The sequence below is a fragment of the Bufo gargarizans genome, chromosome 1, assembly GCF_014858855.1.
Source record: "Bufo gargarizans isolate SCDJY-AF-19 chromosome 1, ASM1485885v1, whole genome shotgun sequence".
Classification (NCBI taxonomy): domain Eukaryota; kingdom Metazoa; phylum Chordata; class Amphibia; order Anura; family Bufonidae; genus Bufo; species Bufo gargarizans.
Genome location: NC_058080.1, coordinates 224,993,554 through 225,010,637, shown reverse-complemented (window position 1 = coordinate 225,010,637; position 17,084 = coordinate 224,993,554). Strand labels below are relative to the sequence as shown.

Here is a 17,084-nt window from a genome sequence, read left to right as displayed (position 1 = left end):
GTGGTGGTCTCGGCTCTTTTTCCTGAATTGGAGGCAGAGGTGCAGGCAGCCCAGTCAGAGGCTCCTGATCTTTGTCCTCCTGGGAGGTTGTTTGTGCCTCTCGCTTTAAGACACAAGATTTTTAAAGAACACCACGATACGGTCCTTGCTGGGCACCCGGGGGTAAGAGCCACACTGGATCTCATCGCTCGGAGATTCTGGTGGCCTGCGCTTCGTAAGTCGGTTGAGGGTTTTGTGGCAGCCTGCGAGACTTGCGCTCGTGCCAAAGTCCCTCATTCACGGCCATCAGGTCCTCTCCTTCCCTTACCCATTCCTTCCCGTCCTTGGACACATCTGTCCATGGACTTCATAACGGACCTGCCTCGTTCCTCGGGGAAGACTGTGATTCTGGTGGTGGTGGACCGTTTTAGCAAAATGGTGCATTTCATCCCTTTCCCTGGTTTGCCCAATGCTAAGACGCTGGCGCAGGCATTTATTGATCACATTGTCAAATTGCACGGTATTCCTTCAGACATAGTCTCTGATAGGGGCACGCAGTTTGTTTCCAGATTCTGGAAGGCTTTCTGTTCTCGCTTGGGGGTTCGGTTGTCATTCTCTTCTGCTTTCCACCCGCAGTCGAATGGCCAGACAGAGCACGTCAATCAGAATCTGGAGACATATCTGCGCTGTTTTGTGGCGGAGAATCAAGAGGATTGGTGTTCTTTTTTGTCCCTTGCTGAGTTTGCTTTAAATAACCGTCGTCAGGAGTCCTCTGATAAGTCACCATTTTTTGGTGCATATGGGTTTCATCCGCAGTTTGGGACTTTCTCGGGAGAGGGGTCTTCTGGTTTACCTGATGAGGACAGATTCTCCTCGTCTTTGTCATCTATTTGGCAAAAGATTCAGGATAATCTAAAGAGCATGAGTGAGAGATATAAGCGTGTGGCAGATAAGAGATGTGTGCTTGGTCCGGACCTGAATGTTGGTGATCTGGTGTGGTTGTCCACCAAGAATATCAAATTGAAGGTTCCCTCCTGGAAGTCGGGTCCTAGGTTTATTGGGCCTTACAAAATCCTGTCTGTCATCAATCCTGTTGCATACCGTCTTGATCTTCCTCAGACTTGGAAGATCCATAATGTTTTTCATAAGTCCTTATTGAAACCTTATGTTCAACCCATTGTACCCTCGCCTTTGCCTCCTCCTCCGATTATGGTTGATGGGAATCTTGAATTTCAGGTCTCTAGGATTGTGGATTCTCGTCTTGTCCGCGGTTCTCTTCAGTGCCTTGTTCATTTGGAGGGGTATGGTCCTGAGGAGAGGATGTGGGTCCCAGTGAAGGACATTAAGGCCTCTCGTCTCATCAGGGCTTTCCATAGGTCCCATCCTGAAAAGGTGGGTTCTGAGTGTCCGGAGTCCACTTGTAGAGGGAGGGGTACTGTCACAACCAGACAGCTGAGAAGCTCTGACAGAGGCCTTTCAGAACCTCCTCCTTGACTTTCTTTGTTGTGGTATTCAGTTCCTCATCTCGTTAGCCTCTCTCAGCTGTCATGTGTTGGACTAATTGCTTCCCTTTAAATTCGTCCCCAGAATGCTTTTCTGGGCGGCTTATACTTCTTCCTGGAGTGTGTGTGCATGCTGATCTTGTTCTCCTCTCTGCTACTAAGTTAAGTGTTGAACATGTATCTGTTATTTTCTGTTTGCTGGATCCCAGGTGACCCTGACTCCCTCCGTATCTTGTGTAGGGAGCCGGTGGTCGTGTCCCCTCACTATTGTAGGGTGCTCAGGGGTTATATAGTCAAGGTACGTGGATATGCAAACCTCCACCATTCGGATCTTTGCATAGGCTGAGCAGCCAGGGAAAGTGCCAGGTCTTCTGCAGGGGTCTCCCTTTTGTTCCTTAGCTTTTGGATCCAGCGAGTCATTTATGCATGTTGCTTTGCCTTGTTTCCTGTACACCGTCCGTGACAGGTTTGGTTTATGTTTTGTCGTGCTGGACCTTCACCTTACCCAGTGAATTTATAACTGGGTTTGCCTTTATTGCCGGAGTGTTATAAAAACAAAATAAAGCAACGTTTGGACTTTAACCCTGTGGTCTACACCATGGAGCTACACCATGGACAAGCCGGTCCGATCCCAGACGTTTGACCTCCTCCATCTTGTATGGAAGTGGCTGGAACCTGAGTCTTCTACATTGGACCAAATTGTGGAGAAAGTAGTGGTGGATCACTACTTCAGAGCCCTCCCGGCGGAGTTGCAACGGTGGGTCGGACATGGAGACCCCAAAACTGCAGATCAGCTCGTAAACCTGGTGGAAAGGTTCCTGGTGGCTAAGGACTACCTCTGTGATGTCCCTGCCGCACCAAAACCTCCCCGGAGTACCTGATTTGTGTTATCCGTGGGTAAAAGAGTTCCGGTTGTTGGGGGTGTGTGGAAGGGTGCAAGAGGGAATCAGGCTCTAGAGGTTAGGCTAGGACATAAGTCTGAGTCTCGGAGAGGTCTTCTCGCCTAGGAGACCCGGGGCGCCCCAGTGCTGTAGGTGCCGTGAGTGGAGACACATTGCTGCCTATTGCCCTCTGACCTCTGAGCCCATGGAGTGTGCAGGTAGATAGCCTCACCAGGACTACAGACTGAGCCGCAGATGTGTACCATGGTGATAAATGACTGCTCCATCAGGGCTCTGTTGGACTCTGGTAGTCTGGTCACCTTAGTGCATGCCAGCTTCGTGGCTGGGAATTATGTGCCGGACAAAAGAGTAAATGTGGGGATGCAAAATCATACCCGGTGGCTCAGGTTAAGCTGGAGACTCTGGATGGGACTATAACCTATGAAGTCGGGGTTGTAAAAAGACTTATGCATGATATGATATTGGGCCGGGACTTTCCCTTGTTTTGGAAGTTTTGAGAGAGGAAAAACACTCCTGCAGAATCTGTGCCTTCTCCTTCAAATAATCATTGCTGTGAGTTGCCCATTGAATACAATGGTTTAAAGAAAGAGACCATTGAAAACAATGGTGCCAATAAGGTGCAAAGTGAAGATGTCATGTTAACTGAAATGTCTGGTGAAAAGGTGGTGTTATGTGACGTACCTGATAATGACACTTTTCCATTGGAGGTTTTAGCCGAGGAAAATGAAGCTTCCCCAACCGGGGAAAATGTGTTGGACTTTAGGGTGTCTAAGGGTAACTTTGGTACGGAGAAATTGAGAGACCCCACTCTCATGAGTGCTCCCGGAAATGTTAACGTGATAGATGGTGTACCACAGGTACCAGAAGCTGACCAGAAATTTCAGCATTTTGCCATGAATGGAAACCTGCTGCATCGAGTTAACAAATGCAACAATGAAATTGTGGAGCAGCTTTTGGTGCCAAAACGCTATAGACATATGGTACTAGATCTCGCACATAACCACATATTTGAGGGTCATTTGGGTGTTAGCAAAACACAGGAGAGGGTACTACAAAGATTTTTCTGGCCTGGAGTGTACAAGGAAGTAGAATTATACTGCAAGTCCTGTCCCACCTGCCAGATAAGGGCCCCGACCTCCCATTTTTGCAGTCCCTTTTGCAGTGTGCCTCTGCCCAACATTCAGGTACCATTTGAAAAAGTCGCAATGGATTTGGTGGGTCCCATTGTTAAGTCGGCTAGGGGACACCAGTATATCTTGGTTGTGTTAGATTATGCCACAAGGTACCCGGAAGCGGTACCCTTACGAAACATGGCGTCCAAAAATATTGCCCGGGAATTATTTTTCATGTTCTCCCGCACAGGGATCCCTAAAGAAATTATCACGGACCAGGGTACCCCCTTTATGTCAAGGGTTATGAAAGAATTGTGAAATTTGTTCAAAATCACCCAGATATGTACCTCTGTGTATCACCCCCAGACAGATGGGTTGGTCGAGAGGTTTAACAAGACCCTGAAACAGATGTTAAAAAAAAGTGGTAGAAAAGGTTGGTCGGGACTGGGACTGCCTCCTACCATACCTTATGTTCTCTATTAGGGAGGTGCCCCAGGCTTCTACAGGCTTCTCGCTGTTTGAGTTACTATATGGCCTAAAGAGATTGAGGCTACTCCCTATAAGAGCATCATCGAACATGTGGCTGACATGCAAGACCGGATAGCGACCGTGATGCATCTGCAAAGAGCTCAGGATGGTCAAAGCAGAATCTTTAACAGGTCTGCCAAGGTAAGGGACTTTAATCCTGGGGATAGGGTCCTGATTTTAGTTCCCACTGTAGAAAGTAAGTTTCTGGCAAAGTGGCAGGGTCCCTACGAGATTTCGGAAAAAATGGGCGAGGTGAACTATAAGGTGCACCAACCACATAAATATGATCAAGCCATGGAAAGTTCGGGAGTCATTGGTGGCCACACAGACTATGATTAAGGAGGTGTCATCACCAATTCCCACGGTAAAAATTTGTGAGGTACCCCAGAAACAAGAAGTAAAAGAGTTTCTGCAGAAAAATAGAGGAAGGTTTTCTGACCAACCATGCCATACCCACCTGATAAAACATTATGTGAGAACTGAGCCCCACAGTAAGGTGAATCTAAAGCCCTACAGGATACCAGAAGCACGCAGAAAGCGGTATCCTCTGAGGTCAGGCGCATGCTTGAGTAAGGGGTCATTGAGGAATCTACCAGTGAGTGGTCAAGCCCTATTGTCCTAATCCCGAAGCCCAATGGGACTTGGAGATTTTGTAATGATTTCCGGAAGCTAAATGAGGTGTCAACATTCGATGCGTTCCCCATACCCACAGTAGATGAACTAATTGAGAGGCTTGGGAAAGCAAGGTATATCACGACCCTGGACCTTACAAAAGGGTATTGGCAGATACCATTATCAGATGATGCAAAAGAAAAGACAGCATTCTCCACTCCAGAAGGGCTGTTCCAGTACACAGTGATGCCGTTCGGGTGTCATGGAGCCCCCGCTACATTTCAGAGGTTGATGGACCTAATCGTGAGGCCACATCATGACTATGCTGCCGCTTACCTTGATGACGTGGTAATTTTTTCATCTGATTGGAGAAGTCACCTCTGGAACGTACAGGCTGTGATAGACTCCATTAGTGATGCTGGCCTAACCATAAACCCTGAGAAATGTGCAGTTGGTCTATAGCAGTGGTGCACAACCTTTTCTGGTTGGGGGCCACATTGTCAGCCTACACCAATTCCAAGGGCCGAAAATAAAACTTAAAGGGGCATTACCAACTGAAATACTGTATTTTTGGCATATTGAACATACAGTATATTCTATAAATATTTAGTTACAGTTCCAGGACTCCCATCTAATAGGAGAATACATGAAAGATACATGTAAAAAAGCCATAAGACAGACATACAGTACAGACCAAAAGTTTGGACACACCTTCTCATTCAAAGAGTTTTCTTTATTTTCATGACTATGAAAATTGTAGATTCACACTAAAGGCATCAAAACTATGAATTAACACATGTGGAATTATATACTGTACATAACAAAAAAGTGTGAAACAACTGAAAATATGTCATATTCTAGGTTCTTCAAAGTAGCCACCTTTTGCTTTGATTACTGCTTTGCACACTCTTGGCATTCTCTTGATGAGCTTCAAGAGATAGTCACCTGAAATGGTCTTCCAACAGTCTTGAAGGAGTTCCCAGAGATGCTTAGCACTTGTTGGCCCTTTTGCCTTCACTCTGCGGTCCAGCTCACCCCAAACCATCTCGATTGGGTTCAGGTCCGGTGACTGTGGTGGCCAGGTCATCTGGCGTAGCACCCCATCACTCTCCTTCATGGTCAAATAGCCCTTACACAGCCTGGAGGTGTGTTTGGGGTCATTGTCCTGTTGAAAAATAAATGATGGTCCAACTAAACGCAAACCAGATGGAATAGCATGCCGCTGCAAGATGCTGTGGTAGCCATGCTGGTTCAGTATGCCTTCAATTTTGAATAAATCCCCAACAGTGTCACCAGCAAAGCACCCCCACACCATCACACCTCCTCCTCCATGCTTCACGGTGGGAACCAGGCATGTAGAGTCCATCTGTTCACCTTTTCTGCGTCGCACAAAGACACGGTGGTTGGAACCAAAGATCTCAATTTTGGACTAATCAGACCAAAGCACAGATTTCCACTGGTCTAATGTCCATTCCTTGTGTTCTTTAGCCCAAACAAGTCTCTTCTGCTTGTTGCCTGTCCTTAGCAGTGGTTTCCTAGCAGATATTCTACCATGAAGGCCTGATTCACACAGTCTCCTCTTAACAGTTGTTCTAGAGATGTGTCTGCTGCTAGAACTCTGTGTGGCATTGACCTGGTCTCTAATCTGAGCTGCTGTTAACCTGCGATTTCTGAGGCTGGTGACTCGGATGAACTTATCCTCCGCAGCAGAGGTGACTCTTGGTCTTCCTTTCCTGGGGCGGTCCGCATGTGAGCCAGTTTCTTTGTAGCGCTTGATGGTTTTTGTGACTGCACTTGGGGACACTTTCAAAGTTTTCCCAATTTTTCGGACTGACTGACCTTAATTTCTTAAAGTAATGATGGCCATTCGTTTTTCTTTACTTAGCTGCTTTTTTCTTGCCATAATACAAATTCTAACAGTCTATTCAGTAGGACTATCAGCTGTGTATCCACCTGACTTCTCCACAACGCAACTGATGGTCCCAACCCCATTTATAAGGCAAGAAATCCCACTTATTAAACCTGACAGGGCACACCTGTGAAGTGAAAACCATTTCAGGTGACTACTTCTTGAAGCTCATCAAGAGAATGCCAAGAGTGTGCAAAGCAGTAATCAAAGCAAAAGGTGGCTACTTTGAAAAACCTAGAATATGACATATTTTCAGTTGTTTCACACTTGTTTGTTATGTATATAATTCCACATGTGTTAATTCATAGTTTTGATGCCTTCAGTGTGAATCTACAATTTTCATAGTCATGAAAATAAAGAAAACTCTTTGAATGAGAAGGTGTGTCAAAACTTTTGGTCTGTACTGTACATGTCTTTTACCAGATAGTTGGGGGCCGTACAGAATGGTATCGAGGGCCGCATGTGGCCCCCGGGCCGCAGGTTGTGCACCCCTGGTCTATAGGAAGCAAAATACCTGGGCTACATTATTGGTAAAGGGCTGGTTAAACCCCAGATCAATAAAGTAGAGGCGATACAATACTAGCCTAGGCCCTCAACAAAAAAAAACAAGTCAGGGCCTTCCTTGGCATAACAGGGTACTACCGCCGGTTCGTACCGATTTTTGCCTTGATGGCAGCACTATTGACTGACTTAACGAAAGACCCTAAGTAAGTAATGGTAAAGTGGACCCCAGAGTCAGAAATGGCTTTTCAAAGCCTAAAGTCCGCTTTCTGTCAACAGCCAGTGCTCATTTCCCCGGATTTCGGAAAAGAGTTTCTGGTCCAGACTGATGCATCTGAGACAGGCTTGGGAGCGGTCCTATCACAAGTGATAAATGAGGAGGAACACCCAGTGATGGACCTAAACAGGAAGTTTTTTTATTTTTTTTTACAAATGCCTAACTAGGCAGTGGAACCTATCTTGACCCAGATATAAATTAATAGTTTACTTTTATTGAAATAATTCTAAAATGTGATATACTAACTGAGTGCACATACACTCTTTAATTAAACTTAAACAACACTGTCCATGCTGTCCATGTACCCCTGAAGAAGCCAGAATTCTGGCGAAACATTTCGGGGCACAGCTTTAGATTTTAAATCGCTCTGTACCTCTTCACTGATTACCAGCACCCAGCGGCCAGTGGCCGACTGTGCTTGGCTAAGTTTCATAATTCAGATAGTTGGGCATTCACTGCTGGGCACCGACCCTTTGGTAGCGGTTCCAAACGCTATCACTTCCAGCTTGAGATCAATTGGTATGCGCAATGCGCTATGTGTATAGTGGGCGGAATCTATATTCCCACACCTTTCAATAAGGTTGCTATGACAAACATTCTCAGCTGGTGGTAAATTACAGACGGTGCTACGGCAGTGTGCGAACCCCCTCCCCTGTAAACAGTAGGAGCTTCTTGCTTACAGGGATATAGGGTGAGAGAGTGTGCACGTCTCTCTACCCTCTATATTGTCCAGTTTATATTCTCATCAGTGTTGAGGTGCACTGTATTTTTTAATTTCTCATTCTTTGGTGTTGTTTAAGTTTAATTAGAGAGTGTATGTGCACTCAGTTAGTATATCACATTTTAGAATTATTTCAATAAAAGTGAAGTATTAATTTATATCAGGGTCAAGATAGGTTCCACTGCCTAGTTAGGCATTTGTAAATAAAATAGTAAAATAACCTTACCCAGATTAGGTCCCAATTAAAATAAAATATAAGCAGGAAGTTGACCCCGGCAGAAAAAATTATGCCATCGTGGAACGAGAGTGTCTAGTCATTAAATGGGCTCTGGAGTCACTTAAATATTATCTGCTGGGTAGACAGCTGGTAACAGATCACGCTCCTTTAACTTGAATTAAACAAAACAGGGAGAACAACGCAAGAGTGACCAGGTGGTTTCTCAAACTGCAACATTTTAATTTCAAGGTTGAACATAGGCCGGGGAAATTACAGGGGAAGGCGGATGCTTTGTCCGGGATACACTGTTTGTTGGCCAAAAATATCCAGACCTCTGTGCTGAAGAAGAGGGGGGGGGGGATATGTGGTATGGTGAACAGAAAAGTGTACGGTAAAGTCCTGGAAGAGGTGTATATCCCACCCCGCTTCCTCAACTTGGTGAGGTAAGTCAAATCCAGAAGGTTAAAATGGTCTCAGCAATGTGTAGGTTGCTGAGACAGTTTTGATAAGTTTATGGGCTGGATTTTATTGGACTGGGAGAAGGTAGGCTTGGTAGAGGGACCTCCCCAGTCCACCCCATTTCAGAGCAGGTTTTCCCCTAGCCTGAGGGATCCCCAGCTGAAGCCAGCTGGGATCGTTATAGGGAAATAAAATACAGTCCAGGCTGTCAGTCTAGAGAGAGTGATCCCTGGGAAAAGTCTAGAAAACTGGCTGCATTGCTGGCTAGAGAAGGCCGGATTAAAGATGTGAATTGCATTCAATAGGTGAGCCAGGGATATCCGTTATGTATTAAGTAGAGCCCGGACGAGCAGATGTTTATTTTGTTTGGTTTATGTTTTGTGGTGCTGGACCTTCATCTTACCCGGTGAGTTATAATTGGGTTTTCCTGTATTGCCGGAGTGTTATAAAAATAAAAAAAAAGCAACATTTGGACTTTAACCCTGTGGTCTGCAAGAGAATCTGTCATCGCTGCCCTGTCTGAGAGTGTAGCCTCTTACAGTCCCTAGAAGCAGATTTGTCATGACTCATGACATGACAAAGTTATTGCAGAAAGTCTATGGTCGGCAACCTTGAGGTGGTGCTCATTAGTAGGGGGCAACTTCCCAAAAGTTAAAATATATACTACTCACAAAAAAGTTAGGGATATTTGGCTTTCGGGTGAAATTTATGGAAAACATAAAAAGTTCATGCTACAGTGATATAATATCATGAAAGTAGGGCATTTAAGTAGAAGCGTGAAATTGTGATTGCCTCATCTCAAACAATTTATTGAAACGAAAGCCAACACCAGTGGTGGGTATACCCCCACAACAAATGTCAATGTCTCATAACTTATCATAGAAGAGAATAGAGAAGTACTGCACCCCCTGTGTGTAAACTGTTTTTCGGAGAGTGCCCCGAATTGTCAGGGATCGTAACTCACCAGATCAGGTTTAGCACGCCAGGCACAACGCTGGGAAGCGTATGTAGAATAGCTTGTGCGGTACCAAAGCAGCTCCCTTCTGCCGCAGGCATATAGAATAGGTCCCGATGATCAGAGGTAAGTTTAGGGGAAAAATGGTAGTACTACCGGGGCGCTAAGATTTAACCACACTTTATTTTAGTATACAACTATACATAAACAAAGTGATCGGGTCTTAGTTTAGCTACGCCTTTCACCGACGCTCCGCTGGCTTCTTCAGCCTATACAGTCCCATGTAAATAACATCACTTCCTCCCCCAGCCACCACCAACATACAGTCACATGAAAACATCACTCCCTCCCACAGTCGCCATCAACATACAGTCCCATGTAAATAACATCACACACTCCCCCATCAATATACAGTTCCATGTAAATAACATCCCCCCTCCCACAGCCCCCTTCAACATACACTCCCATGTAAATAACATCACCCCCTCCCACAGCCTCCTTCAACATGCAGTCCCATGTAAATAACATCACTCCCCCCCAGCGACCATCAATATGCAGTCCCATGTAAATAACATCATTCCCTCCCACAGCCACCATCAACATACAGTCCCATGTAAATAACATCACTCCCTCCCACAGCTGTCTTCAACATACAGTGCCATGTAAATAACATCACCACTGAACATTTAGTCCAATAATAACATCCCTCCCTTCAGCTCTAGCATACAGTCCCAGTTAAATAACCACAACTCCCAGCATTACTCTGCCTCTCCCTTCACTCACCTCTCCTCATGTAGCAGACATCACCACAGCTTCTTCTACAGGACTTTTCCTCCTCGCCTGCACAGGTCCTTCTCAACCCCTGCTATCTGCACTGATCACATGACCTGTAATGTCATCACAGGTCCTTCAGATCTTGCAGTACATTAGATTCAATTGTATTGCCGTCCTGAGGACGGCAATACAGTGTATATGCCTGGCAGGTAGTACATCCGGGGCCCAGGGCCCGAATCTTTTAGCCTAGCAACGCCCCTGGACATGTGCATGCAAAGGTTTATAGAAGGTCACATTAGGTTCACCTGTAAAGGTTATAGTGAATTTTAATTTTAGGTTAATCCTGAAATCTCACCCAGAAGCCAAATAACCAGGCCCTATTGCTGAGTGCCTGCGCCTGTACGATACTCCTGCTCCTGAGTGCAACAGCCTCAATAGTGTCACTGGGCATGAGCCAAGCCCAGTGACGTAATCAGAGCGCTGTTGCCTCAGGAGCCAGAGTATCGTACAGGCGCAGGCAGTCAGCGATACTGCGCCTGCACGGGATTTCGGAGGCCAAGAGAGGAGGACGCAAGGATGGTGGGGTGAATAAATTACATGACGTAGTGGAGGGGGCGGCGCCAAGGGTGTGGGAGTACATTTATTTCCTAGGAGGTGTGCTGGGCTTGGAAGAAAGGTGGTCTGGGCACTGCAGGGGGGCGGTACTGGGCATCTGAATGAAAGGTTTAATAAAAGAAAGAGGACACATGATCCCTGATACGTCTTATAATGGACACACTACATACAACACTGAAGGTGGCAGCGCTCGTGCCACGGCATTTATTTTATCTCCTGTGTATCCTCTTGATCCAAATATTGTAGCCTCTGTTTGTATCTGTTGGAAATACTAGATTGTGAACCGGCAGCACCAGAGGGACACCCATACACGCGGCATACGCTACTACGACTTATCACAATACAATAAGGTCTGCCCCCCTCTTATTGTGAGCATTTGTTTTCATTATGGTATATAATGTCACCCTTGTGTAGCTATCTGCATTTTTTCCTTTACTGGTAATATTAAAAAATAAATGTTAAAATAAAAAAAATTATATTTAATTTTATGGGGTTGTCTGGAATGTTTTTTTTTAATCCCACCTAGTCATCAGGAGCTGTTAAGAGAAGTATACTGACCTTCTCCCTGCAGCTTGGTTCCGACTCCCTTGATCTCTGCACAGGTCCCGACTGTCAACACTGGCAAGGACGGGGTTAGGTGTGCTGCTGCAGCCAATGACTGACCTCAGTGGTGACGTCACTGCTGGGCCATGTGCTGCTTGGGGAAAAGTCACTGCTGAAGCTAGTCATTACCTGAAAAGGGACATGTATCACCGTGTGGGTAGATGTTGACATATGGAGATTGGAAGTGCAGAAAGCCCAGGAGCCAGAAATCTGAAAACAAGTGGTGGAAGGGACGGAAGAGTATTTTTTCTCCTTGCAGGTCCTCATGGCTAGGAACGGAATTTAAAACTAAATCCTGCACAACCCCTTTAAGGTGTAACTCCTGGGCCCCAGTGAAAATCAGTAACATCCCCCATCTACTATGTGGCACTTATAATACTCCCGCCTTCCTTTGGATACCCTTCCATTATCTAAAAATACCATCATTTCACATCATTCATTTTAAAATTTGTTTAACTCAGCTTTCTGGAATTGCTTATAATAACTCTTGAATGTTCCAGGAAGTATTTACAGGTATACCATGTGCTTAATATTATCTTGTTGTGACACGCATAGTCATCCTTCTGCTATGTGCAGGAACCGATTTTTTTTATTCTATTTCCTGAATATGATTATGGAGGCTGCCATCCTGCCTGAGCTGCTCTTAACAGCATTTAAAAAGCATTACAAATTGCTTTACGGCATGTCCATGGTCCATAAACACAATGGTCTGGAGGAGACCTAATTGACTTCTTTTGGAGAGTTTTCTGGGCATGCTCTGTGACCTGGGCAGAGGTCGCTGTACAATGAAAGAATGGATAATCTCTGACAATCACCTACTGTGAATGGTGGATCCCGTCTTATCTATACATAGAGGTGGTATCATTACAGGCAGGATTAGAATGACAGATAAGCAGGTAACTGCATTCAAGTGATCTGTATAGACCAAGAAGTGGCGACTATTAGTAGTAGTGTTGAGCAAATTGAAATATCTGAAGTGGACTTAGATCCGAATTTCAGCGAAAATTTGATTTGCCACAAAGCCGATTTTCCTTGTGGTGCACGGTAACTAAAATGGGAGCAAATATTAAAAAAAAATCATACTCACCTCATCCATTTTAGCATGAAGATCCCATGTGAACTCTCGTGCGCAGTTCATATGGGATTTCCTGCTGGATCATCAATCAAGATGGCCGTGGCAGCCTTTTCACGCTCAAATGGATAAGATAAGTACAAATTAATATTTTTTTTTTAACTGATCAACCCCTGAAAGGCCTTAAAGAGGTTTTCCGGGCTTTTAATATTATTTATCAATATCAGATCGGCAGGGGTCCGGGGGTCGGTACCCCCCCCCACCCCCCGATCAGCTGTATGAAGAGGTGGCGTGCAGTGTGCATGTGCCGTCTCCCTTCTCTCTTCCTGCTCTCTGCTGCTTCTTTACCATTGACATAACAGCAGCAGGAAGAGATGCAGGAGACGGCACATGCACACAGAGCGCGCCGATCTCCTCATACAGCTGATCAGCGAGGTGCCGTGTGTCGGATCCCACCCGATCTGATAATGATGACCTATCCGGGAGAACACTTTTAATATTCATTTTAGATGCCGCGATGAGTGATGAATGAGGCAACTGGGGGGGTTCAATGAGATGGGATGGCACAATCACAACTCCCCATTATTGCGCCAGCTACCTACAAAGAAATGCGCTTTGTAACAAAGTAATTCTTCACGAATAGTGTTGAGCGAACTTGTGTTTTAAGTTCGGCATCTAAAGTTCGAGTTCAGGTTATCGAAGTATCCCCTTATGGATTCTAAATTCCGTTATGGTCCGTGGTAGCGGAATCCATAACGGGATATTCGGGATAAACCGAACCCGAACTTTAGACGCCGAACTTAAAGCACAAGTTCGCTCAACACTATTCACGAAGCAATTTTTTTTGTAAAATTCAGCGAAGCAGCCAAATCGAATTTTTAAGAACTTTGCTCATCTCTAATTATTGTAAAACAGTTTACATCCCTCATTAACTCACAAACTTGCCTGAATAGAACGTTAAAATAAAATAATACATCTTTATTGTGTATTGTCTCTTTAAAAACTAAAATCAAGAACTCACCCTGGTAACTAGAGTGACTCAGGCTAGGGTGCAACCTCAACTAATGGAGGGGAGGCACTCAGGTTAATTTCTATCATGAACGCAATACTTTAAACACAGAAAGGTTGCCTCTCTAGACCCTATTCAGCTGGGTAACACTGTATGAGCACGTGTTAGCTACAGTGTTACTATCTTCTAACTTTGGAACATAAATCTCAGTGCCTGCTAACGTATAACGCAGACACGATATTATGTTACCAATAAACTGCCTAATGGAGCAGGTTTCATAGATAATTGGGATCTGTATCTATGCATAGCTTCAGATACATAGGGCGTCATAGTTGCGACACCTTTTTCTTGCTTTCCCAGTCCTGTGCACCAGCCCTTTGTATTTCACTCCTGCTCAGTACCCTGCCGGATCCAGCAAAAACGCTAGTGTGAAAGTAGTCTTATTTCAAACAATAGAGACGTATTACAGTAGCTCTAGAGATAATTCCTCTAAGTATAAATCTACACAATAATCCATCCATACTCTACACCTAGAGTCCAGACACTAATTTACTTACGCTGTAGAAGAAACCTTCACCCATGTGTGCACTCTGTTATGAGACTACAACTCTCAGCATGCCCTGACAGCCTGCAGAAGTTGTAGCCTCACAGCAGCATCAGACCCACAGGAGAGAGACCACAATTACAGAGAAAGCAGACGGCAGCTTGTCATAGAAATCAATCAAGTAAATCTGTTTTCATGGACTCCACACAGAACTGGTTGCCGATTACAGCGAGAAGCGGGCAGAATGATGCATACCTTCATGTGTGCACAACGCCATGATTGTTCTCAAGGGAGAGCCGGGCTGAAGACTCTGTGTCTGGAGACAGCTAAAGTTTTCAAACTCCTCCCAAAGTTTCTAAAACATTGCTTATGGGTTTAAGACTAGGGATGAGCGAACTCGAACTGTATAGTTCGGGTTCGTACCGAATTTTGGGGTGTCCGTGACACGGACCCGAACCCGGACATTTTCGTAAAAGTCCGGGTTCGGGTTCGGTGTTCGTCGCTTTCTTGGCGCTTTTGTGACGCTTTCTTGGCGCTTTTTGAAAGGCTGCAAAGCAGCCAATCAACAAGCGTCATACTACTTGCCCCAAGAGGCCGTCACAGCCATGCCTACTATTGGCATGGCTGTGATTGGCCAGAGCACCATGTGACCCAGCCTCTATTTAAGCTGGAGTCACATAGCGCCGCCCGTCACTCTGCTCTGATTAGCGTAGGGAGAGGTTGCGGATGCGACAGTAGGGCGAGATTAGGCAGATTAACTCCTCCAAAGGACTTCACTTGATTAATCGATCGATCTGCAGCTGTGCATCATTGAGCTGCTGAAATTCAAATGCTCACTCACTGTTTTTAGGCTGCCCAGACCGTTTGTCAGTCACTTTTTTCTGGGGTGATCGGCGGCCATTTTGTGTCTTGTGCGGTGCTGCGACCAAGTGCATCCAAGCTGCGACCAAGTGCATTTAACCCTCAATGGTGTGGTTGTTTTTTGGCTAAAGCCTACATCAGGGTGAAGCTGTCACACCAAGTGCATTTAACCAGCAATAGTCTGTTCATTTTTTGGCCATATACTAAATCAGGGGCAAGCTGCGCCTGTCACCAAGTGCATTTAACCCTCAATGGTGTGGTTGTTTTTTGGCCATATACTACATCAGGGGCAAGCTGTGCCTGTCACCAAGTGCATTTAACCCTCAATGGTGTGGTTGTTTTTTGGCTAAAGCCTACATCAGGGTGAAGCTGTCACACCAAGTGCATTTAACCAGCAATAGTCTGTTTATTTTTTGGCCATATACTACATCAGGGGCAAGCTGCGCCCGTCACCAAGTGCATTTAACCCTCAGTAGTGTGGTTGGTCAAGCTATCACACCAAGTGCATTTAACCAGCAATAGTCTGTTCATTTTTTGGCCATATACTAAATCAGGGGCAAGCTGCGCCCGTCACCAAGTGCATTTAACCAGCAATAGTCTGTTCATTTTTTGGCCATATACTACATCAGGGGCAAGCTGCGCCCGTCACCAAGTGCTTTTAACCCTCAGTAGTGTGGTTGGTCAAGCTGTGACACCAAGTGCATTTAACCAGCAATAGTCTGTTCATTTTTTGTCCATATACTACATCAGGGGCAAGCTGCGCCCGTCACCAAGTGCATTTAACCAGCAATAGTGTAGTTATTTTTTGGCCATATCCCAGTCTAATTCTGTCACTAAATCCATACCGGTCACCCAGCGCCTAAATACTAGGCCTCAAATTTATATCCCGCTAAATCTGTCGTTACCGCTGTACTGTTGTGGCTGGGCAAGTTATTTAGTGTCCGTCAAAGCACATTTTTTGTTCAGGGTTGAAATACAATTCCCAATTTAGCAATTTCATAATTTAGTGGTTTCTGCTATATCAGAGCTATTTGAAATCTATCCCTAAAAGGGTATATAATATTCAAGGTGCACATAGGGTCATTCAGAATAACTTCACACACACGCTACTGTGCATTTCCAAGTCCAATTCTGTTAGTAAATCCATACCGGTCACCCAGCGCCTAAATACTAGGCCTCAAATTTATATCCCGCTAAATCTCTCGTTACCGCTGTCCTGTTGTGGCTGGGAAAGTTATTTAGTGTCCGTCAAAGCACATTTTTTGTTCTGGGTTGAAATACAATTCCCAATTTAGCAATTTCATAATTTAGTGGTTTCTGCTATATCAGAGCTATTTGAAATCTATCCCTAAAAGGGTATATAATATTCAAGGTGCACATTGGGTCATTCAGAATAACTTCACACACACCCGCTACTGTGTATTTCCAAGTCTAATTCTGTCACTAAACCCATACCTGTCACCCAGCGCCTAAATACTAGGCCTCAAATTTATATCCTGCTAAATCTCTCGTTAACGCTGTCCTGTTGTGGCTGGGAAAGTTATTTAGTGTCCGTCAAAGCACATTTTTTGTTCTGGGTTGAAATACAATTCCCAATTTAGCAATTTCATAATTTAGTGGTTTCTGCTATATCAGAGCTATTTGAAATCTATCCCTAAAAGGGTATATAATATTCAAGGTGCACATTGGGTCATTCAGAATAACTTCACACACACCCGCTACTGTGTATTTCCAAGTCTAATTCTGTCACTAAACCCATACCTGTCACCCAGCGCCTAAATACTAGGCCTCAAATTTATATCCTGCTAAATCTCTCGTTAACGCTGTCCTGTTGTGGCTGGGAAAGTTATTTAGTGTCCGTCAAAGCACATTTTTTGTTCTGGGTTGAAATACAATTCCCAATTTAGCAATTTCATAATTTAGTGGTTTCTG

At 44.9% G+C, this 17,084-nt stretch overlaps 1 protein-coding gene across 1 annotated transcript in view; it reads right to left on the bottom strand.

Annotated features, from left to right (window-relative positions):
* LOC122920124 overlaps positions 1-14,580 on the bottom strand; it is an 80,460-nt gene extending 65,880 nt beyond the window's left edge. Inside the window, exon 1 of the mRNA XM_044269543.1 lies at positions 14,547-14,580. The gene's annotated coding sequence lies outside the window, so the exon portion shown is untranslated. The remainder of the gene's footprint in view (positions 1-14,546) is intronic.
* Positions 14,581-17,084: the final 2,504 nt, after the last annotated feature.